Raw genomic sequence first — 19,834 nt, 5'->3', positions numbered from 1 at the left:
AATCTCAACTTGGAGTTCTTTTGAATGCTCTATTAGAAATTTTGAAGAAAAAGATCTCGTAGGGGATGTAGGCTATTTGTATGAAAAAACAAAGTTGGGTATTCTTAGATTTTATTTGGCTACAAAATCACATCCCTCAGCAAAAGTTACCACAGCAGACTTGTCTACTGACAGGACGAGTGAAGATATTATCAGAATAACGACACCTCACTTGACAATCCCAGCGAGTATGTGAAAGAATTTTCACATGAGAATACGAACGAACATTAAGCCGTTCGAACAGGGAAAGAGCAGATGTGATTTACACAGATGATGAATATTACGATAAGACTGTTCTCTACATACATCGGGGCAACGCGTTTGATGAGATGATAAAGGCATTCGAACACGAATCCATCATGCATCAACCCCACATGATAAAACGTGTGTTACAGAACGGACACGGGGAAGTCAGAGATGACATGGGTGGTGTTTTGCGGGATTGCCTGGCCGAATTCTGGAGTGACTTTTATGAAAAGTGCACTGTCAGCGATGTTCACAAAATACCACAGCTAAGGCATGATTTCGGTGAAGGTAAATGGAAATCCGTCGCAAGAATATTGGTAATTTGATGGTGGGATAGTGGTTACCTCTCTATAAAGTTATCTCATGTAATTTTTGAATACATCTTTCTCAACGAGGTTAGAAGTGACTTAATAGAATCTTTCTTACAGTTTATTCTGGCGACTGCAAAGGAAGGTGGTAAAGATGGCAATGTGCAAGTTTCCAGAAGGCGAAGATGTAGATGACCTATTAGATGTCTTAGAAGATCTTTAATGTAAACGAAAAATAAATGAGAAAAATATAAAGAGTGTGCTGTTGAAAATTACACACAAGGAACTCCTGCAAACTCCTAAATATATTAGACATTCGTCACTGAAAATGGATATCATGTCAGATATATATGTGAAACTTATACCGAAGACGAAAAGTGTCCTTTCGATACTACGGGGTGAAGTTTTGCCAAAAGACCAATTCATCCTGGATTATTTAAAGAAACTCATTCGTTAGATGAACCCAGATATGCTATCGAAGTTTCTTGGACTTTGTACTGGGTCGGATGAGCTGACAATGTTGGAATTAACCCTCGAGGTAATAGACATGGATGGATTTGCCAGGAACCCTACGGCTAACACCTATGCAGGTATAATCAAAATTCCAAGACAGTATAGTTCATATTTAGAGTTTCTGTCTGAAATGAATAGCATACTCAATTCTAATATGTGGGTGATGGACTTTATTTAATATCTAAGCTAAAGACACTTTCACGTTGATGTCATTTCATTTAATATTAGTGCCGAGAAGGTAATGACCATTTTAATAAACATGACTTTCCTTTGATTTCAATGATCGATCGGTCAAAGATGGAACTGTTAAATCAGCAACAAAACGTCTCGAAAATTTAAATGTGATTATAGTGATGTTAATATTCAACGAAATCCGTATGTATAAACCCATAACCCACCGTCTTTGTTTCCTTTGTACTTTGAGTCAACTGGCGTGATTTCGATTCCCTGGTTGTACGTGACAAGGAGTAGGGTCTTTCTCCGGGTCCTCCGGTTTCCTCCCACTGCTAAAGACCCCTACGCGCAAGTGAATTATTGAAATAAAATTAAACCATATGTTACTAACGAAATGACCTAGTAATATGTCGAGTTGACGTTAAACCCAATTTCTCTCTCTCTTTCTTTCCTTTGTACTATAATGATAATAATGTTGATAATGGAAGCGAAACCTGGTGCAGTTTGAATTCCCCAATGTACATTTATGGTATAATTTCTTATGGGCGTTTTGGGGGAATGGTTTAACGAGTGCACGTTAAATCATAGTCTGGCATTGAGTCAAATGATGTGGTTTCGATTTTCTGCTTGTACGTGACCAAGAGTAGGATCGCTTTTCAAGCCTCGTGGGGTTTCTCCGGGTTCTTTGGTTTCCTCTCACTTCTAAAGACCTCTACGCCCAAACGGTTTAATGAAATAAAATCGAACCATTTGTTACTCCCGAAGTGACATAGTTTTAATCGAGTGGACGTATGAATGTGATTTTAGATTAATAGCCAGGTAAGATATAATGCATCAATTACAGTTTGACAGTTTACGTATAGGATATTAACCTACCCGAGGTTGATATGGTAGAGAACGCGAGGGAGAGTAGGTTTATATCCGACATATACAACGCCATTTCACCCTTAAATTTAATGGGCTCTTCCATTAAAAGGCAACAACGATTGGATAATTGCTCGATAGTTTCCGCCAAATAGCGAAAATTACCGAAGTAATCACGTGCAATTACGTGCATGTTTATGTTTATACGTCGCCATTTTGGACTATTGAATTGAAAGCAAAAACAAAATGGATAGTAATACGAAGTCAGACGAAAAAATAATCCTTTTTAGCCAACATATTGACGATGGAATAGATGTGAATGCAAATATCGACGAGGATCTATCCAAAGCCTGCAGAAAATTTGGACCAAAAGGCATTCTTTTCCAAGAATTCAGACAGTGAACCATGATTGAAGGTTTTTGGTATGTTCAGAGAAGGATTTGACCGACTGTTATAAAATACTTTATAAAGGAACTCTTGAGCGATAAATAATTTCAAGTCTAGGAGTGTGTGGACGGAAAGAAAATTCTGGAAGATATCTTAGACATTGAGTATGGATAATCGATTTAAATATGCCGATAAGTACGCCGTCTATTTCGGCCCGGAATGTTACAAACTGTACCATAACATTTTTTAATTGTCAAAAGAATAAAAATTTATTTCTGTGTTTTTTTGTTTTATTTCGATCTTCTATATCATCAGTGGTTGATATGAGCTGAATATATCGACCTGAGATGACGTCATTAGCGGTTGATATGAAATATCAACCTGTCATGACGTCATCAGCGGTTGATATGGACGAATATATCAACCTGTGACGACGTCATGACAGGTTGTTATGAGATATAACTGCTATGGACATCAAAGAAAAAACTACCGCCAGTTGTATATAGTAAAATATGATCTGTGGGTTATATGTAATACACCCAATAGAATTCTATTGTTCGTAATGTATATTGATTCAAACACTTATACAAAGCTAATCATGTGTAAGTTATTTCACTATCAAAGACCTGTATATTGGTTACTTCGTTACTAAACAATTTAAAAGAATTGAACATATAATATGACCTTTTCTAACTGTTATCAAAATCATACAAAGGATTATGACTGATATTTTATTTTGTGTTATGTTTAATATTTCATTAATGGTTATAATTTTTATACCAAGGATTCGATTCCGGTCCTGACTGAGTTATTTTTTTTCTTCGGTAATTTTGTTGCTTTTGTCTAAAATGCTATCTAATTCTAAATACAATTGATATACAGATAGAATTTACTATTTAAAAAATAAATATCCGGCCTAAATGACTTAAGTTATAAGACACCATTGCCCCAATATTATCTCATAATTCAATCGAACAGTATCACTAAGGGACTAATTAAACATGGTATAAATAATTATTAATGAATTGGCACTCGCGTCAGAAATGGGATTCAATCAAACAAGAGAGGATTCAGACCACGAGAAAATTATTTTAATGACGCTGTATTTAAAATAATGTGTCAGTCATCTTGTCCGACATCTTTGCTCTCTTTTCTTTGGAAGTTTATCTACAAAAAAATACTTTAGTCAATTAAGTCGTATGTCATTTGTTGCAACGTTTTTGGTCGATTAGTGTTGCTACCCTATTGAGGTTCAGAAAAAGACTGTCCTTTTTTTTTAAAAAAAAAAATATTCGAAATCGTCCAAAAATAATTAAAACATAGCAAATGATTTTAACATTTTAATATACATCTAAATACAATAATCTTGAAAATGCAACATATATCATAATATTACGCTCCAAGATGTGTGTTCATGTTTTAACTCTGTCTGGTAGAGGATTTATATAGTCTTTGTCCTATTGTTCAGCCAGATTCAGTTTATTGAATAAAATATTGATGGAAATCGGTGAAGAAATTTACCCTAGAGAATCTGAATCGCCGAAAGATGAAATACCGTGGTCATCGTTGCTTGAAGTCCCAAAATTACTATCGCTTGAAACCCCAAAACCACTGTCATGGTTGCTTGAACTCCCAAAGAAACCGCCACTAGACTCCGTGTTCCCAGATGTAGAGGATACGTGATTGGTACTGTCTGATCCTGGCGTTTCTTGGCTAGTCGAGTCTAATGCTGACACCTGCCCACTCTTACCCATGACTGTAAAATATAAGAATGTGTGCTTGGAATACCTTTACTGTCATTATCTCGAAAACATGTTATTTGCTTAATAACAATATGTCCATTTGTAACGCGCTAGATCTAAATGCATATTGTGGTTATTATCTACGTATCTCTAAACTCTTCATTTCTCATATATGATTCACTTTAAGTTAGCACTGCACAACACGAATCGATTTTGAGTTTTGCAATAATAAATCCAGTAAAGGTCGCAACATATTTTGTTAATTAAAGGATATGAATGTCTGCCCTAACCCAACGATTTCCAAATCCATGTATGATACATCTTCCGGGTATGTTGCTATGCATGATCTACATACATCTGTAATGTTCCTATTTCACTTTGGAGAAGATCTCCCCGTCATTCATCAGAACTCGAGCCTAAACTCATGTTGGATGTTGACTAAATGTCATAAGCAAAAGAGATATCTTCAAGAAATCTGATCTCCATCGTTTTCATTTGCTTGATAAAGACGAGAGCATCCTCGTCAAAACGTCCCATAGTATTAAACTCAGTAATTGTGTATCCATAAAATTGTACCTTGTGTTAATATGTTCAATTATTAAATACCAATCAAAGAGGTTTTACATGATCGATTGTAAATTAAAACTGGGCAACACCCGGCTAATTATTAGTATTACAGCTACGAGAAAACGCTTACAGATTGAATACACGAAGTCTACTGTTTTCTAAACAAATGTGAAATATATGCAATTAAAGTAACTAAGTCTCTAACTCAATATCATCCAAAATCTTCAACATTGAAAACACGATTTATTTGTCAAATTAAATCAACATTCATGTTGTGATCTTACCGGAAAAAGATGGGCTTTTGATATCCAACATTTAAGACAAAATAAACATTTTACCATTGGTACACGAATCGTGTACCATAATGCGCTTCAGCCCCAGTTGAATCAAGAGACGAGGCTAGACACATTGCACCAAATCAAACGGCGTATGTAGACTGGAATAACCAGACGCTAGAAATTTGCACTCGCTTGAGACTGCTGGCTTATTTCGCCGAACATAACTGATTTGAAATTGGGAGTAAAAACGGAAACCATTGAATGTAAATCAGTTTATAAACATTCATATTACAGTATTATATATGCGTTGCGACCCACTTTTGTCAATTTCTAGGTCCCAAATGTTAGCGATTTAGCTCCTTTAAAATTTACAATAAAAATCTCTCTTTTGAAAAGTCTAGTATTTTATAATATAGAGCCAGTTGCACTTACCACAGAGACAAATAATGGTAAATACTGCCGCAAAAAATATAACTAATATTGGGAGAACGGGAGGAACACTAGGAGTCTCTGTGGAAAAACTTGAAGAAGGTGTCCTGCTGCGAAAACTTGGATAAAAAGGCGTGGGAGAAATCGTCGTGGTTGTCGTACTTGAAAGAAAGATAGAAGTATGGTATTAATAAACGTGTTACTATAAAAAAAAATTATTAATACAGAGAAAAAATGTGACAAAACCGGGGCGTGGTCTAACGTTGTCGTAGATAAAGATCAACCTTGTGAGAAGAGGGTGATTGGCAAAGTGGGACACTATAAACCTGTCTTAGGATCTCTCTTTGCGATGATGTTGAACATTAAGATAACCTCTAACTGTTACCAGTTGAAGTTTACAGTCATATGAAAGGCACCCAATTTTCGTGAAGAATGTTCCTCTGTGCATATGACATGCTTCTACGTCGCCATACAATCCGACATGACCAATATAATGCGAATCTCCTAGAGAAGGTGTTTTCCGTCACGACGCCATATTTCAATAATCCGATAGGCCTCTCAGTGCCATATCCAGTCGATAACGAAGAGTTTTGTAAGATAGGGGGCGGTGAGGTAACCATTTCTCTTTCAACATAGTGCTTGGTGTCTCAAGAGTACTGCATTCTCTCTAGCTCATCTTCCAGAAGGTTGAGTTTCACTATGGTAAGTTTTCAGCGCATTTTATTATCAAAACGGCTTTTTTAAATTCCATTTCATCATGACAACTCATATTTTACACCATCATTGACTCTCCGAAGCTTCAAAAGGAACTAAATATTTAACATTCTATGGTGTTATATAAACCCAATAGATGTTTGGCGTATTGGACACCCTGCTAAATAAAATGGGGCGCTTACACTGAGCCTTATTGACTATAGCATGATAAATATTTGGACCCTAGGGAAGCTTTATGCGAGGAGCTGCAATTTGTATAGATTTTAACTCTTAGTCATTGGAATGGCCGCAACCCCATAATATTTAATTATGAAACGTATTAGTAAAGCATAATGTTGGTCCGAGAGGTCATCTGTCTTGTTCTAAATTGTCTATCAACTAGCACTGAAGGCAGGGGCAATGAGAGAGTGTGTGTGTGTGTGGATGTTTAAATACCACGACTTTCACTGAATAGACTACGGATTAAAACATTTTGTCTGGGGCCACTCTTCTTTGTGTGAATTTTTTCGGGCATCGTTTATTATTTGTGAATGCAGCTGATACATTCCGATTGGGTGGTTGAAATTCAGGTCGGTGGGATTTCGGTTACAAAACGATTGGACAATTTGAAGTTGCTTAATAGTAGAAAAATGCTTTTGCGGTGGTTAAATTTTCAAAATTTTCTCTGGGAGGGCGAGGCCCCCATACGCCGTGACGATTGATTAGTTGTTTCGGATTCAGGTTAGCCACCTATATTGGACCACATTGAAGTTCCTGTAATCATGGGCTGTAATAGAAGGAAACGCGTTTGCAACAGTTAAATTTTCAAAATCTTCGCCAGGCTGTTCCATCTCCATGGACTGCACTCGTATGATTGGTTGATTGGAATTTGAGTCACCCACCTAAATTAAGCAATATCGGACCAATTTGAAGTTGCTCTATTCGCGGACTATACGACCAGCTTCGCCGAAGAAGATCGGCGCCGTCGTCTGTAACCCGAAATTGTTTCGGGCATTTTGGGTTCTGCCCCTCTAACAGTCATCGAGCCCATACGCCTGTCAACTGGTCTTTTGTCTGAGTTGTCTGATTATCCCACTCATGGTATAGTGTCACTGCATACAGACGTACAACAACAAAACACAAAATCATTGTATTTACCTTTTCTCGCAACAATAGCTCTCCCACACAAATCTAGTACAACAACTACCTGTAGAACAGTAATAGCCGCCACAATAAACTCCATAACATACTATTAAAGATAAGAACAGAGACAATAACAATCTGTCATGTTGTATTTTTATAACTAATTTAGACAGATCAATGTGTGTATTTAGTAAGGATACCAATATACGATCGTTTAAAATAGGTACTAACCAAATCCACCACTGTAGTCAATGTAGTCAAGTCTTTTTTATACACAAGTTTGCACGTGTTACATAAGGGCATTATGGGATAAATCTCATTGCCATAATACATGGTGTGGTTTATATGATCATGGGCATAATCATCCAAATTTCCATAATGTCCTTGTGGGAACCAGATAGTTAAGCCAAGAGGCGACAACAGTTCAAAAAGGTTTGTTTTGTCGCTTTGTTTATAATCGTCGCCCTTTTAACTCTCAAGTAAGGGCTTTGAGCAGTCCAAAATGCACATTTTAAACCTAGCACTGTAAAAAATTTTCATAATATATGCCATTTTTTTTATATTATAGACTTTCTGAGGGAATACCCTGAATATTTCGGTACTAATTTCGATTGGGTATTCACCCAGCTTGTGAGCCTGTCAGATTCCTCGCGCTTTCCATCTGGACTGCCCACATTTTATAATCGAATTTAATTTGAAAGGCTGTACTTTCATATAATACATTATACTAAAAATAGTTTGTCCAATCAGTGAATTATAGTTTGTTCAACCGGGATAACGAAGACGGGTATACGCTATAGTTGATTTAATTGTTTTAGTGCCACAACTTCTGATTGGACGCTACTGTTCACATGTCTGCAGTAAAGAGAAAACGTAGCTATAAGTTCGGGAAATGCAAAGTAATCTAGCAACGTCCAGATGTAGTAAAACTCACAATCGTTGCTTCAGGAACATTGGGGAATAGAGACTTTTGGAATGCGTAAATCCTGGTCCGTATCGCTTATCAGTGATTGTAACCATGATAAAGACTGGAATTTAATCATTATTTTTGATGAGTTTTTTCTCTGAATTTTCATATTTTTCCTGTCTGTCTGCATGCTGGGTGATCTACGTGCTAAATTTAGGGAGGTGGGGCTTTGCAAATCAGTCAATGGTGTGATTCTTTGGTAAAGGTGTATAAACTTTCTGAAATGATACATGAATGAAACCAAAAATTGCTGTCGAGTCGAAGTCGCAAATTTTTAAGGAGATTCGACATTAAATCTTATTTAATAGCTCGGTGATTGTCGAGCGACTTTACTCCTTCCAGGAATTTGTAGGCTAGGCAGTTGACTAGTACTGATGGTGATCTTGGTAGATAATTGCCATCATGCTGTAATATAACTAAACTCTGCTCAGCTACGTGGCGAGAAAATCTGTCAAAACCCTAAAACTACATTGATGCGTAATACGGATGGTGAAAATTCCGTTTGCCAAAAGTCTCTGTTATTATGTTTTGGACAAACGTATTGATGTGGGGTGTAATTTTAACCTTGAAATTTGAAGTTAATGATGGCATTATCATTTAAATACATGTAGGTTCATCAGATCTCCAAGAAATTTTATCCATTTCCTAAAATTGAATTAAAACCTGTTTATGTTATGAAGTAGTTTATTTAAATTTTATCTTAAAAAAAGATAAAAAATTATTTCAATTTTTCAAACAACAAACTTACCTGAGACTGATATCGCATAACAGACCACGGTCAAGTATTTTAACTGTAACATGTTAATGCTATCAGGGAGAACACAACAGATCTACTCTAATGCTAAATATAATGTATGCTATAAAGTATTTTTCAACCAGGATATTGTGGATGATAATTACTATTCTTTTGATCAAATAAACAGTGACACCAGTAGTGAATTTTCTTTGAAAGGCTGTACTTTCATATAATACATTATACTAAAAATAGTTTTTCCAATCAGTGAATTATAGTTTGTTCAACCGGGATAACGAAGACAGATATATGCCACACAGTGTGCTATAAGGGAAATTTGCAAGCACAGCATTTGAATTCCTACCGTTAAGGGTTCTTTTACCTCAGTTTTTTGCTCCACCTAAACGACTAGACAATGTGCCTTATCAAGGGGAAACAACACTAGAAAATCCCAGGATGCTTTTTTGGCCAACACCGGGATCTAACCCCACACTCTCTGATTAGAGAGCTAGTACCCTACTGAGCCACCATGAGTCCCCGATGGCATTAAATAAGACGGGATATTGTAAATACCCATTTTATTCATTAATACAACATTTGACAATAGATAAAAAAAACCCACGTTACAGGTTAATTTACTGCAACATTTTCATACTTTATTTTGAGAAAGCCCAATCACCTAGAACTACATGTGTATATCTTTTTAACCAGGATATGTAGACGGTCAATAATTCGTTTTAAATATAGAGCAGTGACACCACTAGTGAATGTTCTATGTAGAACCGGATTTTCATATTGTACTTGAAGTAGGTGTCGAACAATTTGTAACAATGTTACTATGCTTGATTGAAAACATATTGTACTCATGTGATTGGGGGATTGTGCTCAGTTCGCCATTAAGTTGAGACACGCAACTATAGTAAGGTGTAATAATAAATGAAATATGTTCATAATAGGCTTCATTAACTACGCACAATCTTGTAGCGCTTTTTCTTTCACAAACATGCCCCATACAAAGAGTCCCAAATATGTCATTTTCATTGATTGATCACTAGAGACTACCCGCGGTTTTCACTTCTGTGAGTGGCCCTATGAAAATGTTGTCTTCCATAATGCCTGCCTATCCACACACTCCCCTTCCTATTTAATTATGTATACGATTTTGAGCTTTCTGTCATAATGAAACCATATTAATGCCTTGAGTCTATCACCATTTTACGCCGAGTTGTTGACTCAGTGTCAGAACATTGTAAATGCTACCTGGGTCAAACGTCTTGATATTTAAAACTTGTGATTGTTATAAAAAGAAACCGTAATTAACCCTGTGAAACCAAATTGTCTCGAGATAGCCCCAGAAAATGTCCACGAGAAGAAATGAAACCTGTGAAATTGATCTACAAAGATGAATTTGCTAAAATACCGGACGAAGTTGCACCAAACTTGCCTTCTTTTCCCTCCATGCTCAAGCTTTGGGACTTGCACTACTCCACAAAAGAGAGAGGGAGATAGAGAGGGGAGATATGGGGTTTAACGCCCATTCGACACAAACTAGGTCATTTCGGGACTGAAATATGGTTTATTTTTACTTCAATAGTTCGCTTGCGTGTAGGATTCTTTAGCTGTGACAGGAAAACGGAGAAAACCAATGAGGCGAATCAGGCGGTCCTACTCTGGAATCAAAACCAAGCCACTTGACTCAATGACAAACCTTCTGATCTAACGCGCAGGCATTAAACCATTCAACTACCGTCGCCTCATAAGATGAAGAGCTTATGACTTGGTTTAGAAGAGCAACATATTTTTGTCCAGAAGCTAATGACATGATTATGGTCATATGTCACAAAAGGTTTGAACCCTAACAATTTGTAGTGCGTATCCATACAAGTAAAAATCAACTGCTGGGGCATATGGCCACAGCAACACCTTCAAGTACCCCAAAATTAGGTCATATGTTACATGGCTGAAACCTTTTAGAAGTAAAGATATCCATAGCTGGAGTAAATATTTCGCCAATCTAACCAAAATTTCAGGGGCTTTCCCCAGGTCAAACCACGCTCAATATCTCATCACGGGGCTAATAATATGGTCATCAGTTACATGGCTGAAACTTAACTTAACAGCAACAAAGATCCACATTTGAAAAATATAAATTTCAGAAATCGAACCAAAAGTTTTGGGGCTTTATGTAATTATTGAATTCAATACACTACACAATTTTAATACACTATAACTTGAGTTACGTTATCCTTTGCTAAATGTTTGTCCACACAACCGTCAAATTATGAATTATACTGCTTGCTACAATTAACCAATTAACTGGTGGTTAATTCACTTTTAAGGCAACTTATTGAAGCTTAAGTATACCAATACCTACTTTGACAGTGAATTCCGGAAAGGGCAGATTGCTCTTAAAAGAACCGGGAAGCCCTTTTCAAGAATGGCTGTAGATTTAACTTTCGAACAGACACTTAACGCAGATGTGCTTCTAGCCAAAGAACAGGGATCAGTCCAGTGCATTCCATACTTCGATCTCGGCTCGACAAAGATGGGTCAATAGTCATTCAATTCGTGTCTTTCTAATTTGTTTTAACGAACTTGGTTTAAATACAAACGATGATATTTCCTGAGATTTAGAGCTGTTTATAGCAACACACATTTCGAATCTTGGAGCTACGTCATCAGAGTCTTTAGGTGGAAACGAAGCACTCAATAACTGTGATTATACCGCATCTTTTAGTTCGAAAGGGAAAGTCTGACCTTTAAAATCTTTAGAAAAGGCTGTAGATGTTCATAGGTATTGTTTTCTTCGTCATTGGAGTCTTCGCTTTCTTGTTATCCTCTTCACCTACGCAAATACTGTATTGTTGCCCCAGTAGCTTAATTTAATTTTTTAGACGTTACCTGTGGCAATTTAGTCATTGCTCTAAAACATTAGTCGGGAATAAGTTGAACATAGTAGGTTATCACGTTTGTTTCCACCGGAGTGCCACGTTATCGACTGATTCTGCTTGTTGCTTCAACCGTTATTAAATATCATTTGCCCTAAAAAAAAATAACCTGAGTGACGTGTGCTGCTTGGGATAACTTTCTGACCATTTATTTACATGAAGTTGAATTTATTTTTGACCTACCTGGTTTTCCATATGATTGATCTAAAACATCATGTGATTGTCCCCATTTAATTTTTAAAAAATGGACTAAAACTGTACAGCTTGCTGAATTTTTATATGTTTTTATAGTATAAAAAGATGAAATCTGCGTATTTCGCCAAACATAACTGATTAAGAATTACAGTAAAAACAGAAACGATTGAATGAAAATCAGTTTATATACATTCATATTACATTATTATATGCGTTGTTACCCATTTGTGTCGATTTCTATGAGCTCCTTTAAATACAATACAAAAACTTGTCAGGTTTTTATGCCATAATTATTTTTGAAAATGAAATATACAGTATATCATAACATTACGCTCCAAGATATGTGTTCATGTTTGTAACTCGGTCTTGCAGGAGACAAATTATGTACATGCCATGTAGTCTTTGGCCTACTGTTAGGTCAGATTCAGTTTACTGAGTCATGGAGAATGAGTATGTGCACGGTAAAGTTCGAGGCCGTGACTCATGGAACTACTTTAATGAAAAAGCTTCACCCCAATACTAACCATTCCTGAAAAGTCGATGACAATCTGTGACAAATCGGGCAAATAACAATAAATATATGCCGGTGTATAAATTACCATCACAAAATCAACAAGTTAGAGGCCTAATGCGTCATTTAGCACTTTATTCATCGATTGCAAACTACAATATTACGAAAAGTTAATCACTAACAAGAATATCAGCCATATTTATTGGTAGCCGAAGATTATATAGGGTTTGATATTTTGATTTCTTAATTAAAAGTTCAATTATCAATCTGAGTTCATACTTAGCATGGATTAAGCCGTGAGAAATTTGATATTTTTGTGAAAATGTGAGTGACGCACCTTTAAGTGTTGTGTTTTCACTTTTTTATTCTTAATCTGAATCGCCGAAAGATGAAATACCGTGGTCATCGTTGCTTGAACTCCCAAAATGGCTACCGCTTGAAAATCCAAAACCGCTGTCATTGTTGCTTGAAAACCCAAAACCGCTGTCGTCGTTTCTTGAACTCCCAAACCCACTGTCATCGTTTCCGCTGTTTAAAGACCACGCAAAGAAACCACCACTAGACTCCGTGTTCCCAGATATAGAGGATATGTGATTGGTACTATCTGATCCTGGTGTTTCCTGCCTGGCCTGCCCACATCTACCAACTGTAAAATATAAGAATATGTGTCTGGAGGAGTTTTACTGCCATTATCTCGAAAACATATTGATATTTGTTTAATAATAATATGCCCATTTGCAACGCGCTAGATCCAAACCAACCATTTCGAAACCCATGTATCCGATTATATTACTATGCATGATCTACATACATCTGAAATGTTCCCATTTCACTTTGTAGAAGATCTCACTGGCTCTTCATCTGAACTATTCACCGAATTATCGGCCCTTGCCACAAGAGGGAAGTATCCCAACTGTATTACGTCACTTAGTCTGAAACATTCGAGTTGGCAACAGGTCTGTTAACATGTCGAGAATAAGGTGGAACGGGAAACTAAACCCTTTGCAAATAAATTTCTAAATGCGTTCACCCGCAAGATATTGGCCAATATTGTACCTGGTGTAAATATCGACACTTTGGGTGAAACCGATCTAAAACGATTTGCGACCGACATTAACTTGATATTCAAGAGGCCAGAGAAAATTTTGACTATAGAAGTCTATTAGAAGCTAGAAGAGAGGATTATCTTCAATAAGTTCTTGCGGCTATGGTAGTGTTAGGCATAAAGGTATCTGAATCTAGAAGGGATAGGAATATCATATGTGTACATCTGTAAGCCGGTATTTGAAGTAAAACGTAGATATGAGTCACGCAAGAGCAAATGTGACACGTTGATTATGGTCTTGGCAAGTTAATAAATGTCTTAATTAATAAGTTATATAACATTTAAGACCTAAAGAAAGACCTGCAATAGGCAGATTTATCTTTTTTGCAAAATGCATCTTTAAAGTGAAAAGTTGAAAATGATATATACACAACTAAAATTTACAATATAGAGCCGGTTGCACTTACCACTAGTACAAATAAAGAGAATTATTGCCAAAACCATACCCCCTATACATATTGGGATAATGGGAATATCAGGAGTCCTTCTGGATAAAGGTGGAGAAGGTGTCCTTCTAGGAAAACTTGGATAAAATGTCCTGGTAGAAATCGTCGTGGTTGAGTAACTGGTTGTCGTACTTGAAAGAAAGATGGATTTATGATATTAATAAACGTGTTACTATAAAACTTAATAATACAGAGAAAAAAAATCACAAATCCCCGGTGTGGTCTTATTAACATTGTGATAAATAATATGGTTGTCAAAGTGGGACACTACAACCCTGTCTAGGATATCTTTTTGTGATGCCGTTGAATATTAAGATTACCTCTAACTGTGTGAAAGTTTACACTCATATGAAAGGCAACCCCATAGCATGATAGAGTCGGCGGAATCCGTTGAAGGATGTTCCTCTGTTCACATGCCATGTTCCTGCGTCGCCATACTAGAGCTCTACCATCCGACATAAACAATAGAATGCGAATCTCATCAAACCAGAGTGTTTATCTTCATGACACCATATTCCAATTGTCTGATAGGTCTCCCAGCGCCATATCCAGCAGATTACGAACAGTTCTGTAACATAGGGACCCTGCCAAAAAGGGCGCTTCTACAAATAGCTAGTGACAGCAAAGCTACTACAAAATCGCAATTATTTCGGGGCCTTAATGACTATAGGATGTTTAATATTTGGTCTGTTGGGAAGCATTATGCACTGAGCTCTGAAAAAGGCAAAATATGAGTTGCTGATGAGAAATAGACCAAAATGTGTTAAAAAGTGCAGAATGTTCTCTGGGTCTTCAATCGGTAAGACAGAAAGTCACGGGTTCGAAACCATCGTGGGCCGAGAAGGGTCCGCTGGATTTTCCAGTCTGATTGTGATTTTTCCTTTTCAGTGGTACAAGATGAAGGTCCTGGCAGGGAACAGTGGGTAATCATTCGGATGGTATGTAAGACTTAGGAGTTTTGAAAGACGCGAGATTTAAACAACTACGGATTATTTCTGAACTAATAAATGGCTAATGACCTTTAATCTTGAAAAAACTGGATTAATCATCTCCACTATTGAATTTCAAAGTACGTATCTATATACGACTTCGTTTCATAAACATCTAGGAATATAGGATGACCTTATATGGAATTTCTATATTGAATCTTTAATTTCAACTTACACGATCCATTTCAAATAGATTATATTAATGTTATATTTTACCAGTTCTTGAGTATGGCTGCCCGCACAGTCTTATAAATCTTTATAGACGCATTATTTAAAAACTACGGAAGCCCATATTCGAACCATTTCTTACAATTTGCTTTTCCTTATTTTCCAATTTTAAAAACTTTTTCCAATTTTTATTTAGAATTCTCAATTTCGTAGAAAACAATACATTTGCCAGGAAAATTTAACTACCACTAAGGAAAACAATACATTTGCCCAAAAAATTTATTTAACTTCCCCTAAACATCAAGCAATCCATTTTGGGTCGGTTTATGTTGTGCATATTCTTGGATATGATGAGCTGCCTCGGGCGCTTACTTGTAATCCTTACATAACTCTGGGCTATACATGTACATTCATGTTTTGTGACAGATTGTCACGAGTGAAGTTGATGGACAGTCTTGCCATTAATGTCGTTTAAAACATCGGTTTATTCTCAAATAAACAATATTAGTTCTATTCTTGGTCTTCTACCTTTTTTTTTTGCGATGTATCTGATCAATTTAAAGGTTTAAAGTAATTAAGTCTCTAATTCAATATCATCAAAAATCTTCGACATTGAAAACACGAATTATTTGTCAATTCAAATCAACATTGGTCTTGTGATCTTACAGGGAAAAGTCGGGCTTCTGATATCCAATATTCAAGACAAAATAAACATTTTACCATCGGTACACGAATCGTGTACCATACGGTGTTTCAGCGCAATTTGGAACAAGCCATGTCAAATGGGGATGCTATATTCTTATCTGGAGAGCATGCGCAATAAATACCATCGGTGTAAACTGGAATAACCAGACGCTAAATAACCAGATTGTCATTTAATTGAGACTTGGGCGAATTTCGCCAAACATTGCTGATTAGAAATTACACTAAACACAGAAACGATTGAATGTAAATCAGTTTATATACATTCATATTACATTATTATATGCGTTGCTTCCTATTTGTGTCAATTTCTAGGTCCCAAATATTAGCGATTTAGCTCCTTTAATCTATAATCAAAGAAGCTTCTTTTAAACTTAATCACTTACGCTAGGTTCCCACTATCACGATTCGCGTTTGATTGAAATCGTGGTTTTAGTCGAGGAGTAATCGTGGTGATCCTTTCAGGCCTAATCATATATTGAGATCAGTCGTGGCAATCGTGTTGATGGTATCGACACGTATCCGAACGTATCTTCACGTACCAGATCGTGGACTCAATAGGGACAATCCTATCGTAACGCATCGCACGACAGTGAGAACCCAGCATTACGTAGAGCTGAATTTCAACTTACACGATCCATTTCAAATATATTATAAAAATGGTATATTTTACCTATTCTTGCGTCTGGCTGAGAAGTTTGGAACAGCTGTTCAAATTATAATCCAGAAAAATTTGAGAAATTGTAGCTTAAAACTGCCCGCACAGTAACTAAAGTTGGTCATTTATGCATCTCTCGAATATCTTTATTTTAAAACTGCATGAACTAGATTACATCATCTCAGAAAGATTAAACGATTAGGCATATTACACGAGTTTCTTATCTTTAACGGATAATAGGTTATAAAAGCAATAATTATAATCTCAGATACTGTAATGATTAAAAAGTACTACCTTGTCGGTTAATTTTAACAAAAAACTCTTTTCCCTAAAACCATTCAACAGTTCAATAGCTTACGTCTATCCATTCAACAGTTCAATAGCTTACGTCTATCAACTGGTCCGATGGGTCTTGTTCCGACTGGTCGTTTTGTCATGGTATAGTGTCAATGCATACACACGTACAACAAAATCATTGTATTTACCTTTTTTCGCAACAATAGCTCTTCCACACAACTATACAACATCTACCCGTATGAAAGTAATTACCGCCACAAAAAACTCCATAACATACTATTAAAGATAAGAATATAGACTATAATAATCTGCTATTTTGTAAATTGTGATACTTGGTGTGGATAATGAATGATCATGAGCATATTCCAAGAAGTGGAGGCGGCATCATGTCATTTTGGCGAAGTCATCGACACCATATTGGTTAATCCAAAACAGCGTCTGTAATTATGTTGATAATATGCCTGGCTGTTCCGGGTTGACGGACTATGTGAAACAAAAAATAAGAAATATAAAATTTCTTGTGAAAAAAATCACTTTGCCTTCTAGTCAACAAAATAAAGTGTCCGAAATATCATTACTTTTTGGTCACCAGTAGGGTTAACTGGTTTTCTGTCCAACTGAGGATTAAAGCCAACAAACAAGGAGGATTGATCGATGGTGCGGTCCGATTAGTTTTTGGCACCACTTTTTTAGCTTCTTAGTCACTGCCTTCAATCGTCATAATTTTAAAATGACGTCATGCCGTCTACAGTTCATAAAGCTTCTTGGCACATTCACTCATATTTTCATAATGACCTTGTAGTGGGCAAGAGAGTTAAGCCAAGAGGCGACAACAGTTCAAAAAGGCTTCGTTTTGTTGGACGGGGAAGTCATATACCGCACATCGTGTGTTTTTTGGGGGTTTTTGGGGTTTTTTTTTTAGTTGTTTTTTTTTAAATCATAGATTATATGAAACAATGAATAAGCGTCGTGTCACACGTTTCATGGACACACGTATTATTGGGGATGTGGTTTTAAGCTTGAGTTTTGCAGTTAGTGTTGTCATTATTATTTAGATATTAGTTTCAACAAAACTACAAGAAATTTTACTTCAATAAGCCACCCATTGCCCCAAAAATGAGACAAAACCTGTTGATATGAAGTAGTTTATTCAAATTTAATATCTAAAAACTCACATTATTTCAGTTGATCAAACAACAAACTTACCCGAGACCGGTAGTATCACATAAAACAACACGGCCAAGCTTTTGAACTGTAACATGTTTATGGAGAATACACCAGGTCTACTCCATTACTAAATTTATTGCATGTTATAAAATGTTATCAACCAGGATGTTGTGGATGATAATTATGCAGCGATTAATTAATTGTCTGTTTCTCACGCATGGCCGTTTTATCCAAAATAATTACGCACTTCTTTAATTATTTGGTAAAATTTAGCAAGGAGAAAAATTCGTTACATATTATAATTTGTGAAACTAACATTCTTTTGCCTTCAACGCTGAACTGAAATTCATTTATTTATCCATATATTTATATGTATTATGTAAGTGTACATGAAGATTTATACTATAACTGACCTATTTCTAACTCGACGGTGATAAATAAACTCATCAAAAATATGAAATCTGTCCGTAACACAGGAAGTTATATCAAGCCAGCGCACACACACTTCAGTCAAGTCAGTGATTTTGACAAGACTATCTTCTATATTATTGAAAACAAAATTCAATAAGTGATGGGGTGACCACCCATCCGGCATATTGCGGGACAGCCTCTCAAAATGCTTCTATTCTTCAATACAAGCCAAAATGTCCCGCAATTGCTCACATCAAAGATTTCTATACAGTAATATGTGTGAATCTATAGTCTCGATAGTCTACTTGAATGAGAATTGGCCTATTGGCTGCCGAAATGTGGGGAGTCTAAAGTGTGGCGGCCACACCTGTTTTTGTGGAAAATGTCATATTTTCACGCACCATATTTCCTAGAGTACAATTCCGATCGAGCTGAAATTTGAAATATCGTCTTGCGGCTGCTAATCAAACATGTATTCCAATTTTCATCAAAATATGAGACGGTTGGAGTAAATTTTACCGTTTTAATTGGTGATTTGACACGGGCTGACCCCTATATGGGAAATTTAAATGAAATGGGGTTTAATGTCCTTCTGTTCTGCTCCTATACTGGCCTAATGAAGACGGGCATACGCCATACAGTGTGCTATCTAATTCCAACTGCTAAGGGATCTTTTACGAACACGCCAATTTATACACGGAACCTCGGTTTTTTGTCCCATCCGAACGACTAGACAGCTGTTCTTGTCAGGCCTTCCGTCCTGCACCACTGACAAGGGGAAACCACGCCGGAAAATTAAATTAAACATTAAATATTCGTGTCAGGAGTTTCACAAGTATAGGCCTATATTAAAAATTCGCAGATTATTAGAATCCGAGAAGTCGCACAAAAAGTACTCTTTTAAATCTTGAAGTTTTAGTTGCATATCTCTCAATGTCTCTTGTCTTTGCTTCATCATAAATCATAAACTCACTAAACTGTCTTGAGTTGTTGTGCATTCAGGAGAAAATCACAAGTTATCACTACAAAATCAGAGTATTTCATTACCATATTTCTTGTCTCAGAATGCTTGGAATAAAACTGAGATCAGGATAGCGTCCGTAGTTTTTATGTCGCGAAACAAGAACAAAATAAAAGTGTCGTAGCTACATTAC

General features: G+C 36.4%; 2 long non-coding RNA genes across 4 annotated transcripts; both read right to left on the bottom strand.

Annotated features, from left to right (window-relative positions):
• Positions 1-3,858: 3,858 nt before the first annotated feature.
• LOC126828826 (uncharacterized) lies at positions 3,859-9,759 on the bottom strand. Of its 3 annotated transcripts, none has more exons than XR_007683260.2 (4): positions 9,739-9,759; positions 7,399-7,489; positions 5,551-5,708; positions 3,859-4,287 (listed from the first exon to the last, which is right to left on the bottom strand). It is a non-coding gene; the product is annotated as an uncharacterized LOC126828826 (long non-coding RNA). The 3 variants fall into 3 exon arrangements; XR_007683258.1 differs by lacking the exon at positions 9,739-9,759 and adding an exon at positions 9,099-9,222; XR_007683259.2 differs by lacking the exon at positions 9,739-9,759 and adding an exon at positions 7,615-7,667.
• Positions 9,760-12,675: 2,916 nt separating this feature from the next.
• Positions 12,676-18,433, bottom strand: LOC126828832 (uncharacterized). The gene is made up of 4 exons (XR_007683267.1): positions 18,309-18,433; positions 17,291-17,378; positions 14,250-14,419; positions 12,676-13,383 (listed from the first exon to the last, which is right to left on the bottom strand). It is a non-coding gene; the product is annotated as an uncharacterized LOC126828832 (long non-coding RNA).
• Between the last annotated feature and the right edge of the window lie 1,401 nt (positions 18,434-19,834).

Source organism: Patella vulgata, chromosome 7, assembly GCF_932274485.2.
Source record: "Patella vulgata chromosome 7, xgPatVulg1.2, whole genome shotgun sequence".
NCBI lineage: Eukaryota > Metazoa > Mollusca > Gastropoda > Patellidae > Patella > Patella vulgata.
Note: the sequence above shows the minus strand (reverse complement) of the source record. Positions and strands in the feature narration are given on the sequence as shown.